The sequence below is a fragment of the Muntiacus reevesi genome, chromosome 2 (genome assembly GCF_963930625.1).
Source record: "Muntiacus reevesi chromosome 2, mMunRee1.1, whole genome shotgun sequence".
Lineage (NCBI taxonomy): Eukaryota > Metazoa > Chordata > Mammalia > Artiodactyla > Cervidae > Muntiacus > Muntiacus reevesi.
The window spans coordinates 68,017,023-68,036,765 of record NC_089250.1 but is presented as its reverse complement, the minus strand read 5'-3'; the positions used below and the strand labels follow the sequence as shown (position 1 = coordinate 68,036,765).

The 19,743-nt window shown below is 44.7% G+C and overlaps 1 protein-coding gene across 5 annotated transcripts in view; it reads left to right on the top strand.

Annotated features, from left to right (window-relative positions):
- The window catches only part of ZHX3 (zinc fingers and homeoboxes 3), a 107,056-nt gene that overhangs the window by 60,029 nt on the left and 27,284 nt on the right, over positions 1-19,743 (top strand). The gene's annotated exons all lie outside the window — the stretch shown is intronic.

Sequence of the window (19,743 nt, the reverse complement as noted above, 5' to 3'; positions counted from 1 at the left end):
TGTTTTTTATGCGTTCCCCCTCAGGGCTTCGGCATGCATATCACTAAGGAAGAGGTCATTATTTGTTCATAGTTTTTTTTATTCTGAGGTAAGATTGGTACATTTCATTATAGTTAAATTTTAACAGTACATTTGCCGAGTTTTGACACATGCTTACACCTGTGTAACCCAAACTCCTACAAAGATTCTCCTACCAGAAAGTTGCCACATATCCCTTCCCAGTCAGTGCCCACCCCTACTTCCCAGCAGAGTGTCTACTATTTTTATGTCATATTTTTATATGCTTTTTTTTGTTCCAAAAGAATTTCAGGTGACTCATTTAGTTCCATAAAAACATAAAGCATAAATCATAACATGAGAAGTAGTTGGAAAAAAGAAACTAAAGGAGGAATGTTAAATGGATCCAAGAGAGCTCCTCTGATATGCCAGGCACTTTTATAAGTAATATATTACTTAATCCTCACAAGAGGTATGTGTACTTATTTCCATTTTATAGATGGAGAGTCTGCAAAGTTATGTGGCTAATAAGTAATAAGGACACTCTTTACCTCCAGTGTTCATGCTTTTTCCACTCTAGCCCCCAAAAGCAAGAGAACAGGTAAAGGAAAAGTTTATTTAAAGTTAACAAGGTTTGCAATGCATGCTCATGTATTTTTAAAATTGTCTTACTTCATCACGTATGTCAGAGTTTAGCTCCAGGAGATGGCAGGGGTAGGGGCATTAAGTAGTCCTACAGTATTTGCAAAAGTGCTGTAAAGTCAAGGTTGGCTTTATCCTGTGGCCCTAGAGGTGGGGTTCCATGTCCTCAGTAAGAGAAAAAGGCAACTTTTCTAGAGTTGATCATAACAGTGGGAAGTCTCAAAATGGTCTCACTGACTGTTAAATCAAGCCCTATATCAACAAGGAAGCATCTTATACATGAAGGAGCCTTAGTCAGAGATTTCAGCTTTGACTTCATGGGGGTCATTTATTCATTGTGTTAAGAAATGGTAAAGTGGGTCTGCCCTGGCAGTCCAGTGGTTAAGACTCTGAGCTTCCAATGTAGGGGGTATAGGTTCGATTCCTGGTCAGGGGAATAATATCCCCTATGATACATGGTGTGGCCAAATAACTATCAGAGCTCAACAAAAAATTTAAAAAAAATTAAGGGTAAAGGTAATCTTTGGTAAAAGAATAACGGATTTCTAGTAGGGAATCTTAGAAATCATTGTATCTGCTACCTCCTGCATTTTGTGTTGAATCTTCCTTATGATAATAGATTGGATATACACATTAAGGATAAGGAAGAATTGAAGATTACTCTGAGTTTTCTTACTTGAAATGCCAGAAAAAGGGTTGGGTCTGTTACAGTAGGAAGGTTATCATTGGGATCCTGGATAAAGTTAAGAGATTTTGAGAAAGAAAGGAAGACAAGTGTATTAAATTGATATGGGCTTGGCAGTATCAAATAGAAAATTTCCTTTTCTGTACTGTGGCCTCCAGCATGGTGGAGGCCTCCAGCATGATCCTTGTGTTAGGCTCTGTGGGGCTGTGAGAACCAAGACATGTTCGTGTGGCCTTGGGTGACGGAGTGAAGATTCATAGTTTCCAGCTCAATGGTCAGGCCTGTGGAGACCACTGGGAATGAGGCAGATTTCTAGCAGACTGGTTCTGCTGTCCCCGTCTGTCAGCTCCTTCCTTTCCCTACCTCCATCTCCTGGATCTCACGCATGAAGCTTGCAGAGAGAAAACTTTCTGAGTCTTTCACGCCTCCTGCCTTGTACCTCTGGTCCTCTGGGGAGCAGGAAAGGGAGAGACAGTCAAATCGCCACATTAAAGAAAGTAGAAAGAACCACATTAATAGTGGCTACTGATAATAAATATTAGGCCTTCCTAATATTTATTAGGCAGCAGCAGTTATCTTTAATAGACTGCTTGAATTGGAGAGCATTTAAAAAATAATGTTGCTTTCTGATTATAAAAGCTATTCATTCTTGCTAGTGGTGATACCCTAACATGAATTCTTTTTAGGCATTTATAAATTGTTTACATACAGTGTGAAGTCATGCTGTATATACATTTAATATCTTATTTTCAAAATATTTGTTGATTTAATCCAAGCCTTCTCCTATATCATTAAAAATTATTCATAAGCACAGTTTAAAGGAGCTACTGATATTCTATCTATTGTATTTTCAGCCTACTTCAATTCAGTTCAGTCACTCAGTTTTGTCCAGCTCTCTGCGACCCCATGGACTGCAGTATGCCAGACCTCCCTGTCCATCACCAACTCCCGGAGTTTACTCAAACTCATATCCATCGAATTGGTGATGCCATCCAACCATCTCATCCTATGTTGTCTCCTTCTCCTCCCACCTTCAATCTTTCCCAGCTTCAGGGTCTTTTCCAGTGAGTCAGTTCTTCGCATCAGGTGGCCAAAGTATTGGAGTTTCAGCTTCAGCATCAGTCCTTTCAAATGAATATTCAGGACTGATCTCCTTTAGGATGGACTGTTTTGATCTTGCAGTCCAGGGGACTTTCAGGAGTCTCCTCTAATGCCACAGTTCAAAAGCACCAATTCTTCAGTGCTCAGCTTTCTTTATAGTCCAACTCTCACATTCATACATGAATACTGGAAAAACCATAGCTTCGACTAGGTTTTTGGACCTTTGTCATCTAAGTAATGTCTCTGCTTTTTAATATGCTGTCTAGGTTGGTCAGAACTTTTCATCTGAGGAGCAAGCATCTTTTAATTTCATGGCTGCAGTCACCATCTGCAGTGATTTTGGAGCCTCCCAAAATAAAATCTGTCACTGTTTCCATTGTTTCCCCATCTATTTGCCATGAAGTAATGGAACCGGATGCCATGATCTTCATTTTCTGAATGTTGAGGTTTAAGCCGACTTTTTCACTCTCCTATTTCACTTTCATCAAGAGGCTCATCAGCCTGCTTATCTCACTGAATTTGAAGTGAGTTTCATGTGAACAGCATATAGTTGGGTTATGGTTTCCTCCATTCTGACAATTTCTGCTTTTTAATTGGTGTGTTCAGACCATGTACATTTAAGGTAATTATTTACACATTAGGGCTTCCCTGGTGGCTCAGCAGTAAAGAATCTGCTTGCAGTGCAGGAGATGCATGCAGGAGACAGAGGTTTGATTCCTGGGTTGGGAAGATACCCTAGAGAAGGAAATGGTAGCTCACTCCAATATTCTTGCCTGGAAGATCCCATGGACAAAGGAGCCTGGTGGGCTACAGTCCCTGGGGTCACAAAAGAGTCAGATATGACTTAACAAAAACAAAAAATTTATACATTTGAGTTTTAATCTGCCATTTTATTATTTGTTTTCCCTCCAGTTTCTCTTTTCTTGCTTTTCTTGGGTTACTTGAACATTTTAAAGGATTTTATAGTATTTGTAGTGTTTTTGAGTATATCTCCCTGTATCATTTTCTTTGTGGCTACTTTGAGTATTACAATATACATATTTGACCTCCGGTCTACTGCTATCAACAATTCACCACTTTGAAATGTGAAAACCTTACTTCCATCCAGGTCTCTTTAATCCTGCCTTTTATATATAATCATATTGAGCATCAGATGGTATTATAGTATTTGTTTCAGCCACTAAATATGATATAGAATTCACAAGGAGAAGGATAGTCTATTACATACATTTATTTCCTTTTTCTGTTCTTTATTCCTAACTGATGCTCCAAGAAGATTTTTTCTTTTACCATTTCCTTTCTCTTTGAAGAACTTTTAGCCATATTTTAAGGGTAGGTCTTCTAGCTACACATTCTTTTAGTTTTTCTTAGTCTGAGAATGTCTTCACCCCTCTGGTCGTGAGGTGTAGTTTCCCCAGATACAGAATTCATGGTTGACAGTTCTTTTCTTTCAACATAGAAAATATTATGCTTCTTCCTTTTGGCCTCCATGGTTTCAGAAGAGAAGTCTGTTGAATTGGTTTTCCCTTATAGACAATGTGTTGTTTTTCTCAGTTTTCAAGGGTTTTTCTTTGTCTTTGATTATCAGAAACTTAATCATGTGTCTTGTCATGAATTTCTTTGAATTTATTTTTTTGAGGCTTGCCTAGCTTCTTAAATCTGTAGATTTATGTCTTTCACCACATTTGGGAAATTCTCAGCCATTATCTTTTTGAATAGTCTTTCAGCCCATCCCTTTATTCTCCTTCTGGGACCCTGGGGATATGAACATTGGATCTTTTGTTTTTTTCTCACAAGTCCTGAGGCTCTGTTTATTTGTTTTCAGTCTTCTCTTTTTTGTTCATAATGGGTAAATTCTACTGGCCTATCTTCAAGTTCACTTATTTTATCCTCTGTCATCTCCATTATTAAACCCATCTAGAAAGTTTTTACTTCTCTTACTATGTCTTTCGGGGCTATGATTTTTATTTGGTCCTTTTTAATAACTTCTGTTTCTTTAATGAGATTGTCTATTTTTCATTTATTTCAAGAGAATTTGCAATTGTTTATTGCAGCATTTTTGTGAGGGCTGCTTTAATATCCTTTGTAAGCTAATTCCAACATCAGATTTATTTTGGTATTGGTGTCAGTTGATTGTCTTTTCTCATTCAGGTTGTGGTTTTCTTGGTTCTTGGTAAGGAGGTTTCCCATTCTGTTCTGGACATTTTGTCTATCATGTTAGGAAACTATGGGTCCTTTTTAAACCTTGTATTTTACCAGGAAGTCACTGTCTTTAGATTAGCACACAAATTCAGATCCACTTTTATGGACTGTGGTTCCATTGACAATTTACTCTTCAGAGCCTTTGCAGTTACTGTTTTGGTCTGCTTGATTTATCTGGTGCAGCTGGGGCTCCCACTGGACCCTGCTGGTGCTAGCTGATGGAAGGAGGTTTTCCCAGGCCACACTGCCTGGTGCCTTCACGTAGGTGACAGGAGCCTCCATCCTGCTGGGATAAAGGGTATTTCCTGGGGGCCCTGCAGGGAGGGAGAGTGTTTTCCCAGATTGTTTTCATATCAGTGGGCTCCTAACCTATCTTCCTTGTTGGTGCTCCTGGCTGGCCTGGTGTTGTCAGCAGAACTCCCACTCCATCACAGGAAGGCTGTGCTTTCCTGGGTTGCCTTCTGTTGCTGGTCTGGGGCTTGGGAAGTATTTGACCTGGGCCCCCTTCTGCAGTTAGATAGGGGAGTCACGGGACGCCCTGCTGCTGCTGCATTGTTCCTTTAGTCCTGGCGTCCCTAACCTGCTCACCTTCCTTTCCCAACCTTTGAGACTTCTCCTTTGGTTGCCTCGTGTTATTTACAGGATTTATAGTTGTGCTTAGCAAGGAGGCTAGGACAGAAATGGTTTACAGCATCTTGTCCAGGACCATGATGATGTTCTGTTTAACTGCTCATCTTCCTCTTCAGTATTCTTCCTGGAAAATCCCATGGACAGAGGAGCCTGGTGGACTATAGTCCACGGGGTCGCAAAAGAGATGGATGCAACTTAGCACCTAAACAACAACAGCAACGCTTTTGGGTGATTGTTGTTATTGTTCAGTGGCTCAGTCATGTCCAACTCTTTGCGACCCCATGGAAGGCAGCACGCCAGGCTTCCCTGTCCTTCACCATCTCCCGGACCTTACTAAAACTCATGTCCATTGAGTCGGTGATGTCTTCCAACCATCTTATTCTCTGTTCTCCCCCTTTCCTCCTACCCTCAATCTTTCCCAGCATCAAGGTCTCTTCTAATGAATCAGCTCTTCACATCAGGTGGCCAAAGTATTGGAGTTTCAGCTTCAGCATCAGTCCTTCCCATGAGTATTCAGGATTGATTTCCTTTAGGTTGACTGGTTTGATCTCCTTGCAGTCCAAGGGACTCTCAAGAGTCTTCTCCAACACCACAGTTGGAAAGCATCAGTTCTTCAGTGCTCAGCCTTCTTTATGGTCCAACTCTCACATCCATACATGACTGCTGGAAAAACCATAGCTTTGACTAGATGGACCTTTGTCAACACAGTAATGTCTCTGCTTTTTAATATGCTATCTAGGTTGGTCATAACTTTTCTTCCAAGGAGCAAACATCTTTTAATTTCATGACTGCAGTGATTTTGGATGATTAAGTTGTTTTAAATGTGACTACTATAGACATCATGATGGTGGAGTGGGGGTGGAAAGTTCCAACAGCCTTGAAATCTGAAAGGCTTCCTTACTCCCCAGACCCATGGGCCTGGGCCTGGTTGGCCGCCCGGTACAGGCTGTTACTCATCTGTCTCCCGTTTGCTTGCCTCTGATGTCAGCTCTTCATGTCTGCTTTAAAGGCAGGCGTTTCTTGTTGTTCTTATGCTCGTTGAATAATGCAGTAGTCTGTCACACTTCTAGCGTGATTAAAACCGATAAACTGTGGCCTTTGTAGAGCCTTTTTCTCCGCCTTGTCTTTTGGTTAATTTTGTTTTTCTTTTGGCAAAGATTTTGTATTAAATTCAGCCATGGAAATTGTATTTGTGATTTAACTGGGAAACATTTAATTTTTTAATGTGATTATTTCTCTGTTTCAGGGCTGCAAAACAATGACCAAGTATTTTCAAAATCAGTGTGAAAAAGTTTTTGACATTTTTCCACTTGAAAATGAAGAATTGGAGGTCATCACAGTAAATGTGTCTTTAAAAAAGAGAGTGGGAAATCCTTTGTATTGGAAGCCATGGGTCCCTTTGTATAGTTTACAATAATAGTTTTGCACAAATAATTTCAGGTTAAAATTGCATACTATTTATTCCCACCCATTTCCTTTATTGGCTGTGACACACAGGAATTACGCCCATTGCTTGACTAACCTTTCTGACCTTTTGTTACTTGGCTATAAATTGACTTGGGTCTTTTGCAAAAACACTGTCAGGGGGGAAAAATCTTTTTGTTAGAACCCAGCCAATTCCTGCTTCAGTGCAGAACAGTTTGTTCTCCTGAAGAAATAAGCCAGTTCAGTGAACAGAAAAACATAGCCATGAACTGGCATCGCCAAAAACTGCAAACATAATTGCCCACGATCATTCCTCAGAGCAGGAAACTTTATAAAATAATGAGGCTGGGGAGAAACTACAATTTGGAGTTCCAGAGCTTTAGGTAAATGTAATTGACGTGTTAGAGTTGTAACCACATAAAAAGGGTTTCTTTTTCTGAGCTCTGGCAGTCACAACCATTTTACCATTTTCAATGGGAATATTGTCGAATTCCCCCTCTGCCTACTCTCCCAGTGGCTCGCAGCCCCTGCTTTTCAGCGGCTCTTTCCACCAGCTTCTTTGGTTCAACACCGTAAACATTTCCTGAGTGATGACTCGGTGTAAGAGTGAGTCCTGGGTTCACCTCCCAGAGAAGATACTTACAGTGGTCTAGTGAATTACAAGAAAACATGAAAAATAATAACAGCATGGCAGTTGCAGTAACAAAGGTACGAGACACAGTCACTGCTTGACAGACTGTCACACAAGTGGGGCCTTTTGAGTGAATTTTGGAGACTGTCTAGGACTTTGCCAAATAAAAGAGAGGAGGAGGGTATTATAGGCAGAGGAGTGTGTATAAAGTTGAGGAGTGATGAGATATCATCAGAGTTCTAGTACTGTATGTAGAATTGCTTGACTGTGGAGTGTGAGGATGGAAAGGAGTGGTGGCCAGCGAACTGGAGATGGCCGGGAACTGGATGACAGGACTCAGATGCCACGTGAAACAGTTTGGAGTTCAGAGTGTAGGCCATGCGGGCTGTGTAAGGGTTTTGAAGCAGGGGGATGGCCTGGGTAGAGTTAGAACGGGAAGACTTGGGTTTGCAAGGAGCTCAGAAAGGGCAGGTTGGGCTGCACTAAGAAAGGACCATGATGCCAGGTACTGAAGACAGTGATTTGTGTGTCTGATGGCTAGTAGGGGGCAGGGGGCATGCGTATGTACAGGCAGCGAAGGTCACTGAAGTCTCCACAGCTGGCTGCAGACGAGAGGAGAGGGTCAGTGCTCAGAAACTAGGCAGAGGGGCCAGCTTGGTGATAGGGGAACTCAGGGACAGAGGACGGAGGCAGGAAGCCCAAGACTTCTGCTTGACCGTCCGCATGCCCGTCAAGGATGCTTGCCTACAGATAGTGGTCCCAACCTTTCTGGCCTGGGGTGTGGGTTTTGTGGAAGACAATTTTTCCACAGACCATGAGTTATTGCGGTGGGGGTGGGGGATGGCTTCAAGTGCATTACATTTGTTGTGTGCTTTTATTTCTGTTTTTATATCAGCTCCACCTCATATCATCAAGCATTAGATCTTGGGAACTCCTGCCATAAACTTACTTTGTTTGATTTTTGTAGTGACACTTACCCTGTATGCACTGATTCCATTCCCATTTTATAAAAGAAAACTGAGGTTTGGGAGCTTAAATACCTCACCCAAGACCCGAGTGACCTGCCCCAGGAAGTTTCTGAGTCAGGGTTGGGACTCAGGTTTATCTGACGCCCACCACAGCAACAGGCCACCTTGGAACTGAACCTGCTAGAACCGAGCTGCCCAGTGTCAGTGAGTCTCAAAATGTCTCCATGCTGTCTGTGAGAGCTATGCCTATAGACAATAGCTCTGCTGATACTTAGATTGCAGTATTAGTGTTAGTACAATCAATATTTTAAAAACCTAGTTTTCTTCTTGACCTGTCATCTCATGAAAACATCAGGTTCTTGATGTTATTTCTTAAAAGCTCACCATTTGGGAAGAACTAATCTTGAGGAAGACCCAACCAAATTGGTAAAAAGTTAAAGAACTGAGTATACTTAAAGAAATGTAATCTTTTAATGTTCAAAAGAGTATTTGTTATAATAACTTGTACTAGAGTAAAAAACTATGGCTTTCAGTAATTAGAGAACCTTTTAGGACTAATAGGAAGTTAATATGGTGAATTTTTGTAAATCTATACTTCTAAAGATCTCAGAAAATATTTTTCAGATGTGTACTATAGCTGAAGAAGGGGTTTACTAAGCAAAACTTATCTTCAGTGAAGTCCTAGGACAAGTGAATGATTCAGTGATATTCTTTCTATAGTCATGAGGTCATAGATTCCAGGATAAGGGGTTAGGAGGCAGAAGAGAAAGAATAAAAAGCAAACCTGGCCTATTTTGTATTAAAAAACATATTTTCTGACTTCCCTGGAGGTCCAGTGATTAGGACTCCACTCCCACTGCAGAAGGAACAGGGTCAATCCCTGATTGGGGAACTAAGATCAGTCACGCAGCCAAAAAAAAAAGAGTGAAATTGCTTCAGTTGTGTCCGACTCTTTGCAACTCCATAGACTGTAGCCTGCCAGGCTCCTCCGTCCATGGGATTTTCCAGGCAAGAATACTGGAGTGGGCTGCCATTTCCTTCTCCAGGATATCTTCTCGACCCAGGGATCGAACCTGGTTCTCCCACATTGCAGGCCAACTCTGTACCATTTGAGCCACCAGGTAATTGCTTAAAAAATTGCCAAAAAAAAAAAAGGAGAGGAGTATATTCTTGGTTAATGGATCAGCCCCTGTTGAGTTAGTAAAGGGCAATCCTGTCCCATCTGGGATTGGAGCCTTGAGATTCCAGCATCAAAGACTGTAATTATGGAATGTTTTGAGCTGTCTCTTCGCCATCTCGTTTTCACCCTTCCTCCTCTTCTTGAAGTGGAACCAGAAATAAATGGTTTTTGAGAGAGAAAAATGCTTGGAAATGTGGGGAAAGGATCTAAATCTTACGCCATAGTCTGTATTATTATTCCATGGCATCCCTAGTAAAAGAAAATTTGCTGAATTCTTAAGGGGGAAAAAAAAAAAGCAAATATCTCCTGTGACTGAGCTGTGGAACTGTAGCAGACTCTTCTGCCAAAGTGGAGATTATATACAACACAGGGGAGGCGAGAGTCCTGCTTTCCTCCAGGGCCCGAGTGGAGCCGGAGCAGCACTTACGTAACTGGCGGGTTCAGGGCTCCTGCCCTCGGCTCACAGCTGGGCCGCAGCGGCCCTTGGTCTGCCTCCCATTAACCCTTGCTTCTTCCTCCGTGGACGTAAGGAAATGCTGGACACACAGAGCCCGGAACACAGCCCCTGACGGTCTCAGTCTAGTGGAGCAGACAGGCGGGGAAAGAGAGCAGGAGGCCATGGGCCCTGGAGCCCAGGGGAGGTGCAGCGCCAGGGACTCACCAACTATGCCTGGGGCCTCTGCTCATCTGGGGAGGTTCCTCCAACCGGGAACCAAGAGAAATTCCTTGCCACCCGGTACCTTACTGTCCTCTGCTAGAAAAAGATGGTAATGCCCGCACCTTCACAGTGTTGTATGAGGTGTGAGACTTGAACACGGGCGCTTACGCGGTGTCCTCACCCAGGACTGGTACCCGGTGGGCCTGTGTTCCTCGTGTTCCCGTTTCTCTGCCTCTGTCCTTTCCTCGCACCACCCCCGCCGCCCCCAGACCCGTTCTACTTTGTTGTCACTTCGCTGAAAAATATCGTCTCCTTTGTTAACTCTGTCAGTGCATCTTTCTTGAACTTCAAAATTCTTTCGTCTTTACCGCCATCTCCTTTTTCCTTTTGCTCCCAGGATGAATATCCGAGTCCCTTTGTGCTTTTTCCAGGTGACTGTGGTCCTGGGGTGAGAGGTGTGGGGTTGGCAGGTGGCCTGGAAGGGCAGGACGACGTTGCTGTCTCAGGTGAATCACAGCTCACTCCTCCTCCTGCTCCAGATTGCCTCATGGCTCCCAGACAGGTTTGGGAATTCCATGCTCCCATAGCTTCTCCGTGTCTTCCTCTCTTGCTGCAGTTCTCTAGGAGGAGAGAAGAGAGCACGGGAGTAAGGGTGCCCTTTGCCAGTTGCCTGGTCTAGAGTTCTTCTCTCCTCCTGCAAGCATTCTTCTCCCAACCAGCATCTTGGCCCTGTTTGTCATCCCTGCCGGGGCTGATGAGAGGATGCTTGGGGCACGCACCTGTTCCCTCTCCTGTCTGGTCTGTGGCCGCCCCTTCTTTCTCTGCTCCCCATACTCCCAGTCAGCCAGACCCCAGTTGCTGGCACATCGCTGTCTAAGTAGGTATACTTCCCATCAGGGGATGTTTGGCCGTGTTGGGAGACTTCTTTGAGTTTTGAATGTCACAAGGGGTGGGAAGTGCCGCTGCACCTAGTGGATAAAGGTCAGGGATGTGGTTAAATGTCCTGCAGTGCAACCCCCAGGACAGAGAATTATCTGGTCGCCGCCGTCTGTTCCCAGGTGGAGAAGCCCCTCTGGCAGGTGTTTCCTGCATGAGCCCCTTTCTCTGAGCTTTCCTCTCCATGTCTGTGCTTGTAGGGGCTTTTGTTAGCCCCCAAAGGCCCTCCCCAGAGGGTGGCCTCACCTGTATGAGGTCTTCTCATCCCTACTTCAGCCCAAGCTGATCCTCCCCCTAGGGTTTCCACGCGGCTTTGTGCATTCCCTGCAACACTCACCGCCCTTGGCCTTCAAACAGCCCCCTTCACATGATTTATTCTCCCACTTTAGAAAGTAGAGTGAGAGCCTGAGGTCATAATGAGGATGACCATCCAAACCCCAGTTTATATAATAATATTCCAAGGCCCTAAACCTTGCACAACATGGAATGAACACTGGACTTGGCCTCAGGAGATTGGGTCTGGTCCCTACTCTTAACATTCCATATCTGTGACCACAGACCTGACTCGCCTGAGCCCTGGCGTCCACACAAGTAACTAGAGATAAAAAGTCCATTTCCCAGGACTGTCTGTGGCTGTGAACAGATGTTAGCCCAGGACCTGGTACAGAGGGATCAGTCAAATGTAGGTTGAGACTGAAAGTGATTCCACGTCCCAGATGTGACCCTGAAGACAGAATTGTTTCCCATCCCCCTGATAGCAGCAGTCTTAATTTGAGATCACACCTCATCATTGCTCCTTACACGGGAACAAGGAGCCGCCCTGCCAGCACATCCTGTTCACTGCGAAGGACTAGAGGATTGATCCTCCCTGCCTCCCCAATTCCATGAATGCAGAGGAGTCCCATAGGCTTCTGACTCCCTGCTATATTAGGAGCTACTGCTCTGTTGCTTGGAACACCGGGGCCCGTGAAACAAGGGTACTTACCCTGGAGGTTGGGAGGTCCACCCTGCCCTGAGCAACGAGTCAGCTGCCTCCTAAAGGGGCTGCTGAGGCGTGAGAGGGACACTGCCTTCGTCCACTCCCATCACTCGCCGGTACACAGAGACCAGCACAGAGGAAGTAGTGTTACACTTTGTTCAGACCTGATGTTACATTTACTTTGCCACAGTGCTAAGAAGTTAGTGACAGTTGATCTCATGAGTTTTAAAGGTGGTTTTCACGTATATCCTTCTGTACTTTGGATTCTTGTATCCTGTGTACTTGTTGCCCTATCCAAAGAAAAAAATAAAAGTGAAAAAAAATTTTAAAGGCCGTTTTCACATACTCCTTAGGGCTAGGGTTATAAAAATCGTGTGAATATTCAGCTGTGGAAATAACATCTAGTATTTGCCCAGAGAGTCTGAGACCTAATTCCTCAGTGTGCTTAGGCTCTCAGTTGTGTCTGACTCTTTGTGACCCCGTAGACTGTAGCCTGCTAGGCTCCCCTGTCCGTGGAATTCTCCAGACAAGAATACTGGAGTGGGTTGTCATGCCCTCCTCCAGGGGATCTTCTTAACCCAGAGATAGAACCCAGGTTTCCCGCATTACAGACGGATTCTTTACCGTCTGAGCCACCAGGAAGCCCTAATTCCTCAATGTATGGTCTTATTTCTGGAACAGAGAGACTATCTTTGCACAGCAAGACAGAACTCATTTCATCCTTGGAGATAGCTGTGAAACGTCATAAGGCCTACACAGATGTCACTGGCCTTCCATTTTTATCAGTGACTGACATTGAAGAGACATTCCAGGAGCTGGCCATGGGTCTGAGGGCAGGGGACAGATGGTATATTAGCAGTTGGGCATCAGCTCACACAACTGATGGCCCCACGTGATGGCTCATCCTGACACCACATGCCTTCCTTGACTTCCTCAGAATCCTGGGGACTCAGCCTTTCATCCCAGGACTGAGCTCTTCACTCTAGTGCACTGTCTTATACTGCCCACGCTTCCAGCATGTCTGTGTGGGTTAAGAGTGCAGCTGTGGAATCAGGAAGCCCTAGGTGTGAATCCCAGCTGTGGCCTGCTGCTTGTATGACCTGAATCGAGTTACTTAGCCGTTTAACTTTGGTTTCCCAATTTGGAAAATGCGTTCATGATACTTATCTCCTGTGATTATTGTAAGGATTAAATTAAATGAGGAAATAAATGTAAAGCAGTTAGCACAGTGCCTGACAAATACTCAGCCAGTGGTGGGAGCGGTGGTTGTACTCCTTGGGGGCAGAGATGTGGCCTTTAATCCTTTCATTTCCACCCTGTCTCTTAGCACAGAACTGAACACAGAACTGAGCACACAAATGTTTTATTCAGAATAGGTGACAGGTACACACAGATGCATACATACATACTCTGAGAGGATAATCTGATAATGACAATCACTCGAAAAACTCTAGAGACCATATTTTTAAAGAGGATTAGCTAATTTTTAGAAATGTAATATATAAGAAAGAGTCCAAGACTAGCTAGTCTCTGTTCTTTGAGTAAGTTAGGTCATTTGAAGAGAAGCATCTGGACCGTTTGACCGCAGCCCTCTGCTGAAATAACCTCACTTGGTTTCGATTTATGTCTGCCTTCTCTAAAATCGGTGTAATAATGACCTATTTGATGGGGTTTCGCCGTGTCTTTCTAAACTTAGACTGCTCTCTCACCTTTGTCTATTTTCCCTTACATGGAGTTCAGAGACATGTTTCTTCTTGAGTTTACCTCCAAGGGAATTAGTCTCTGTTTAGGAATAAAGGTTCATTTTTATAAAGTATCACCCAGAATGCACTTTCCTGTTTGCCCTCGACACTGGGGATCTGAGTCAAATTCAGCACCAGGTGAGGTGTGGAGGACTTTATAATTGTCCCCGTTCCTCCCCACCTCTTCTACCTCCCCACTTCCCTCCATAGCAAACCACATTGGTTTTTGTCCTCTGGTAGAGTGGGATTGGTCCCTCTCAGCCCAGGGGTGGCCCTTGAGTGTTTAAGGTCACTCAGCCAACCCTCGCAGGTCATCACAGTGATCAACCCCGTGGCAGTGCCCGGGGCGGCTGAGGGGTTGGTTGGTCCAGTGCTAGGCTTGGGACCCAGGTCTGGAGGCCTTCTGATCGTTTGCTGAGGACTTTGGGAAGAAGGCTCTCCTCAGTGTTCTGAGAGGTCTTCCCAAAGCCAGCCGTCTCTCCATTCTTTGGGTGGTGTGGAGACTTGAAGCCTGGGACTGCGGTAGTCACATTGCTGTGACCAGGGAAGCTGCCCGAGGATGCAGCTGGCACGTGCTCATTAGAGACAGAGCAGGCCCTGGCTTCCATCCCAGGGCCGCCGAAGCAAGCCCCCTCCAGACTGCCCACGTCGGTGTGCCAGTAAGCCCCCTTATCATGAAAGCCATTGTGAATCCGAGTTTTATTGCTTGTGCTGTAGAATCCAAATAGTACTTCGTAGATACATTTCCTTCTATTCTGCGTGTATTAGTGATTCTAATCTGTGAACCAAGACTCTACCTTGGAGGAGGGGGGCCAGGTTTAGAGGGCTCCATTTGGGTAAAGTGTGAGTTGCTTATGTATTTTGGTAAATTAAAGAAGTTCCTTGCCTATATTATTAGTATTTTTCAAATTCATCAGAAGGTTTTGATTAATGAAATACAAATTTAGGTAGAGCTATTGAATTTCTAAGTTTTTGTGACGTGTTTTCACATGAATAGATATTAAACGATCAAGTTAATTTCTGTGGAAATGTTTTCTGGTAAAGAAGCCATTGCTTAGGTGTTTTCCTCCTTCCTTCTCTCCCTTTTCTTTCCTCTTTTCCTTCTCTTTCTCTGTCTCTTTACCCTTCCCCCCGTCACTCCCTCTCTGTCTCTTAGTTCTTTCTCTAAATCCTTTATCACTCAGTTTTCCTTCTGTTCAGTCTTGCTAATTATCTCAGTGTCTGTTGGAAACAGTTGAGGTGTAAGTTTGGTTTAATATTATTTAGATGTCAGCATTAAGATTTAGCTTGACTTGTCAGGCCCTGCAGTTATGAGTTCTCCATAGATATAAGCGAGGACTGGGTATTGAGCCCTTTAGTATCAAGGGACCCAAACTGAGGTTCGCTCCCAGGCAACAAGTTGGGTATCGAATGGGAACGCTTGCTGTAATAGCCCCCCATTTTTTGCTGGTAAAGCAGGACCCTGTAGGCGGACTCTCCTCTAACAGGTGTGTTTAATAGATGCCCACTGTATGCACATGACCATCCTGAAGCTGAGTGGTCCAGCGCTGAGCCCTCACCTCAGAGACCTTGCTGTTCTTTAGTGAGAAAAGGCATGTACACCAGATACTCTCTGAGCCAGGGCTGTTTTTATATGGAAACTCTGTTTAAAAATTATTATACCAAAAGAGTCCTCTGAACCCACGTTTAATAAATGTCAATCACTGATAATTTGAAATATGCTGTTTGCTAATGAAATGTGTTAGTTACATGCCCTTCTCTTTCTTTCTCTCTCCTTTTTTTGGCGGGGGTGGGGGTGGGGGTGGAGCTGTGTAGCTGGCAGGGTCTCAGCTCCCCAGCCAGGGACTGAGCCCAGCCCACAGCACTGAAAGCAGTGCCTCCTAACCACCAGGCACCAGGGAACTCCCATCTTCTCTGTTCTTCTTTGATTCTTGATCAAATTCTCAGCCTTTTGTTAAAAGCAGTCCACAGCAGTTTTTGTGTGTGTGTGTGTTGTTTTTTTTTTTTTTGCATAGAACCAAAATGTTGACACCCCTCCCAGTCATGTACACCCAGAGAATTTGCTGCAAATAAAGCATTACAATAATTCAAAATTGTGACTCTCTCATGGAAAAGAGGCTGCTGCTGACTCCACATTGGCATAAGCAAGCTAATCGAGTGCCCTCTCTTTTTTCTTGCTGAATGAAGTATGGCTGAAAACAAGGGAAAGAGACTTATTCTAAGGACAACCTTGAATTGTCTCCTAGTTTGTTCAGAACACAACTTACCATCACTGGCCGTTCCACGTCAGCAGCGCCAGAGGCTTGCTGAGCTGCCCACAGTTCTAGAATGCCAGTGGGAAGGCCAGGCCTAGGCGGCCAGCTGGCCGTGGAGCCCTCATCCCGAGACGCTGCCGCCGCTTTCCTGTGACACTGCAGTCAGTCAGAGGCAGAAGGGGCCCGGCTGCCAGTAACCCGCAGGGCTGTGTTCAGGCAGTGACCTGTTTTTGCACTGTAATCGGGCTGGGTTTCTCTTCCCCTCGTGAGGAGGTGAGCGCGCATTCTTCTGCGTGCGGGGGAAGCCACGTCCCTGTTACCCCTGTGGTCGGTGGCTTTTCTGTGTGACATAGGCTGCTCTGAAGTGGGGCACAGATACGTGCGCCTTTTCCTCAGTTGGAGGCTCAGGGTTGATTTGTGAGGATAAAATGAAAGAACAGGAGAGCCTGAACCAGGCGAGGATGGAGAACCTAGGAGGAAGAACAGTGTAAGGTGAACTGTGTGGGGGAAGGTGTTGGAATTGTCGGTCCAGGGCTCTGCGCTTTTAACCCTTGTCACGCACACGAGCTGATGGCCTAGTTTATTAGCCAGCTTGTCCGAGCTCCAGATGTGCTGAGTGGTGGAGGCGCAGTGGTGACACCGTGACCGCTCTTGCCTCAGCCCACAGTCTCAGGGGAGGCCTGTATCCATAGTCACCGTGTGTTGTCACCATGCTGTCAGGGAGGGTCCCGGAGCAAGGCTGGGACTCGCTGGGACAGAGTGGGGCCGAGGAGGGTGTCGGGAATTCCCGTTGGAACTTGCCAGCCCGGTGCCATGGCTCCTAGTGCTCTCCACTCCATCCTGTTCACGCCTTCCTCAGACCGGTGCTGGTCTGCATCGCTTCTGTCTGTGGCCACGTAGGTACACAGCTTGAATAACGTAGAGAGGTCAGGTTGTTTAGGTACAACCTTGAGGAGGTTCTTCCTCTTCACGGAGACCTTGGGACGGGAGGAGAAGTGTGTCACATCACTCGGTTCTCCCGGTGGTGACAGGCCTGGGACCACGAGATCTTTACACCTAGAGTGACACTTGCCCCTGCCTCCCCTGCATGGACAATGCCTCTCGCGCTTTGAGACCTTCTCCCACAGGATGTCAGTTCTTCGCTCCTGTCCTGAGGAACACCTGGATCGTACTTCTCCGGTGTTTGCATTGCTTGTTTTCTTTGCTCTGTGAGCACTTAGAGCTTTGAGCTTCAGCGACTGACGCCTGTATTGATCCATCTCCCCACCCTGGGCTGTGGCTTTTGGATTCAGGGCCTGTGTTGTATTCCCCCAGGACACACCATCGTGAGTCACGTGAATGAAGTATACGTGTCGTGTAGTGAGGTTCCACCGAACACAAGATAACTGGAGACGTGGGGAGGACCTCAAAACATCCCTGACTGATTCTCCGACTTTCTGAGCTTGTAGAACGTCTTTCGTACTTAACAATAGAAGGAAGGGCCATGGAGATAGTGCTGGATCACGCAGCCTAGGAAGATGCAAACGGTGGCCTGCTGGCTTTCAGGAGACAGAGATCAGAAAGGAAGGGCCGTGTACACCGTGGCAGAGCAGGGGGACATGTCAGAAAGGCACCCCACTCGGGTGATCCCTAACTTTCGTGTGTAACATATTCCTGGATGTAGGGCAGAACTCAAATGATGTGGCAGACAGAATCGTCATGCCTCAACATAAGATGTTCATGTGCCAGTTGATGTCTCAGAGTCTGAGTTTGGCATTCATGCGTGATTGGTATGCAGCCGTGTTCACCGTTCACAGAAGTGAGTTTGCCTGTGTAATAGCCTTCCTGGTATGGAAGGGGGAAGTGCAGAGAGGTGACTGATACAGCTGGATGTAGCGGTTAAAAGAACATTAGGACTAGCCTGAGAGAAGTTTCTCTGGACTCTATCATGGTCTGGACCCTATATTTTGAGAAATACTGACATATATCAAGAATCTCCCTTGATTGAAGGTCAGTATGTACACCAGAGGGTGCTGTGTTTCAATTTTCGCATCTTTTCTTTTCTCTTCATGTGGTTGTGCATGACATGATTTGTTTGATGATCAGCCAGTTGAGAATTTGCCCTCAACAAAGGATTGTTGAAGGCCTGAACAAACCCTTCCCACTTGCTGCTTTCTTAGTGTAATAAAGACAATAGCACGCACTCGCTGGTCTGCTTTACTGTGTGCTAGTTCTTAGCCATTAAATTTTCTGTAAAACTAAACAACTTCTCATGCTTCAGCTTAAGTCCATTTCAGTATCCTTTTCTTTGGTGGAAATGGAGACCATCTGGTCACCATCATCTGTGTAGTAACAATGATTGAAGATGCTTATTAAGTCGCCCTTCAGCCTCTTCTCTTGTCTGGGCAAAATTGTCTCTGTTCCTGTGGCCATTCCCCATAAATCTCATTTTCCAACCCTTTAATCATCTTGGTGGCTTTCTTTGGAAGCTACATCAAAGGCTCAGTTTCAGGGCCTCTATTCTGGTGGGGTCTGGACTCTCAGCTAATGGATATGGAATGTGGTTTTAACCATTCAGTTTCCATAGCTAGTCCCCCTGTTCCAGGCCAGTCAGAATCTGCTAACCATTCGGGACTGGTTTACCATCTCTTAATTGTGATGCACTTTATAAATATTACAGTGTTGATTTGACTTAAAAAAAAAAACCAAATTTTAATTTGTAAATAATTTTAGCTGTTGGTCGATACACTTTTGCAGCCTGGTTTGTTGCATTTAAGTTACTTTTCTGAACTGGATGACCGTTTAAGTGGATATGGTGTCTCTTACTGGAGGATAATCTGAATTTTGTTGTGCTTCCTTCTCTCGTTTATTCACTCAACATCTGTGAGTGCCTATGGAGTGTCCTTTTCTGTGCCAGGAATCAATAACCCAAAGATGAACAAAATATGGTTCCTAGCTTCAAGGAGCTCAAATCTGAAAGGGAAGTCAGGCACATAAAAATTTACAATATAAAGTACAAAATGCTGTAAAAGGTGACTTTGGGTCTAATGGAAATTTAGAAAGGCTTCACTGAACATGTCCTGTTTGAACTGGGTCTGCACATGAGTTAGTCTTCAGGGAAAAGGAAGGTAAAGAGAGTTTAGTATGTGAAGGTAAGGAGGCTGACATGTCACAGGGTAGGGAGCAAGTGATGACCAGGCTTGAACCTGAGTGGCTTCAGAAGCAGGGAGATGCGGGACTCTGAAAACTGCCCTTTCCAAGCCAACAAGTATCCAACAGAAAGAAATACCATGTGAGCTGCAAATCATTTTAAAATTATAGGAGCAGCATTCAAAAAAATAAACAAGACATGAGCCATCAAGCCTCGAAAAGGCATGGAGGAATCTTGTAAATGCTTATTACTAGGTGAAAGAAGCTCATCTAAAAAGGCCTCACAGTATATGATTCTAACTTATGACATTCTAGAAAAGGCAAAACTATGAAGACAGTGAAAAGATCAGTGGTTGCTGGTGCCTGGGGAAGTAGGATAAACAGGTTGAGCATAGAGGATTTTTAGGGCAGCAGAACTATTCTGTAGGTTCCTATAATGGTAGATACATGTTATAAATTTGTTCAAACCTGCAGAATGTACAACATCAAGAGTGAACCGCACCGTAGACTGTGGATGTTGGGTGATAATGATATGTCCTTGTACGTTAATCAATTGTAACAAAGATACCATCTGTTGAGGGTG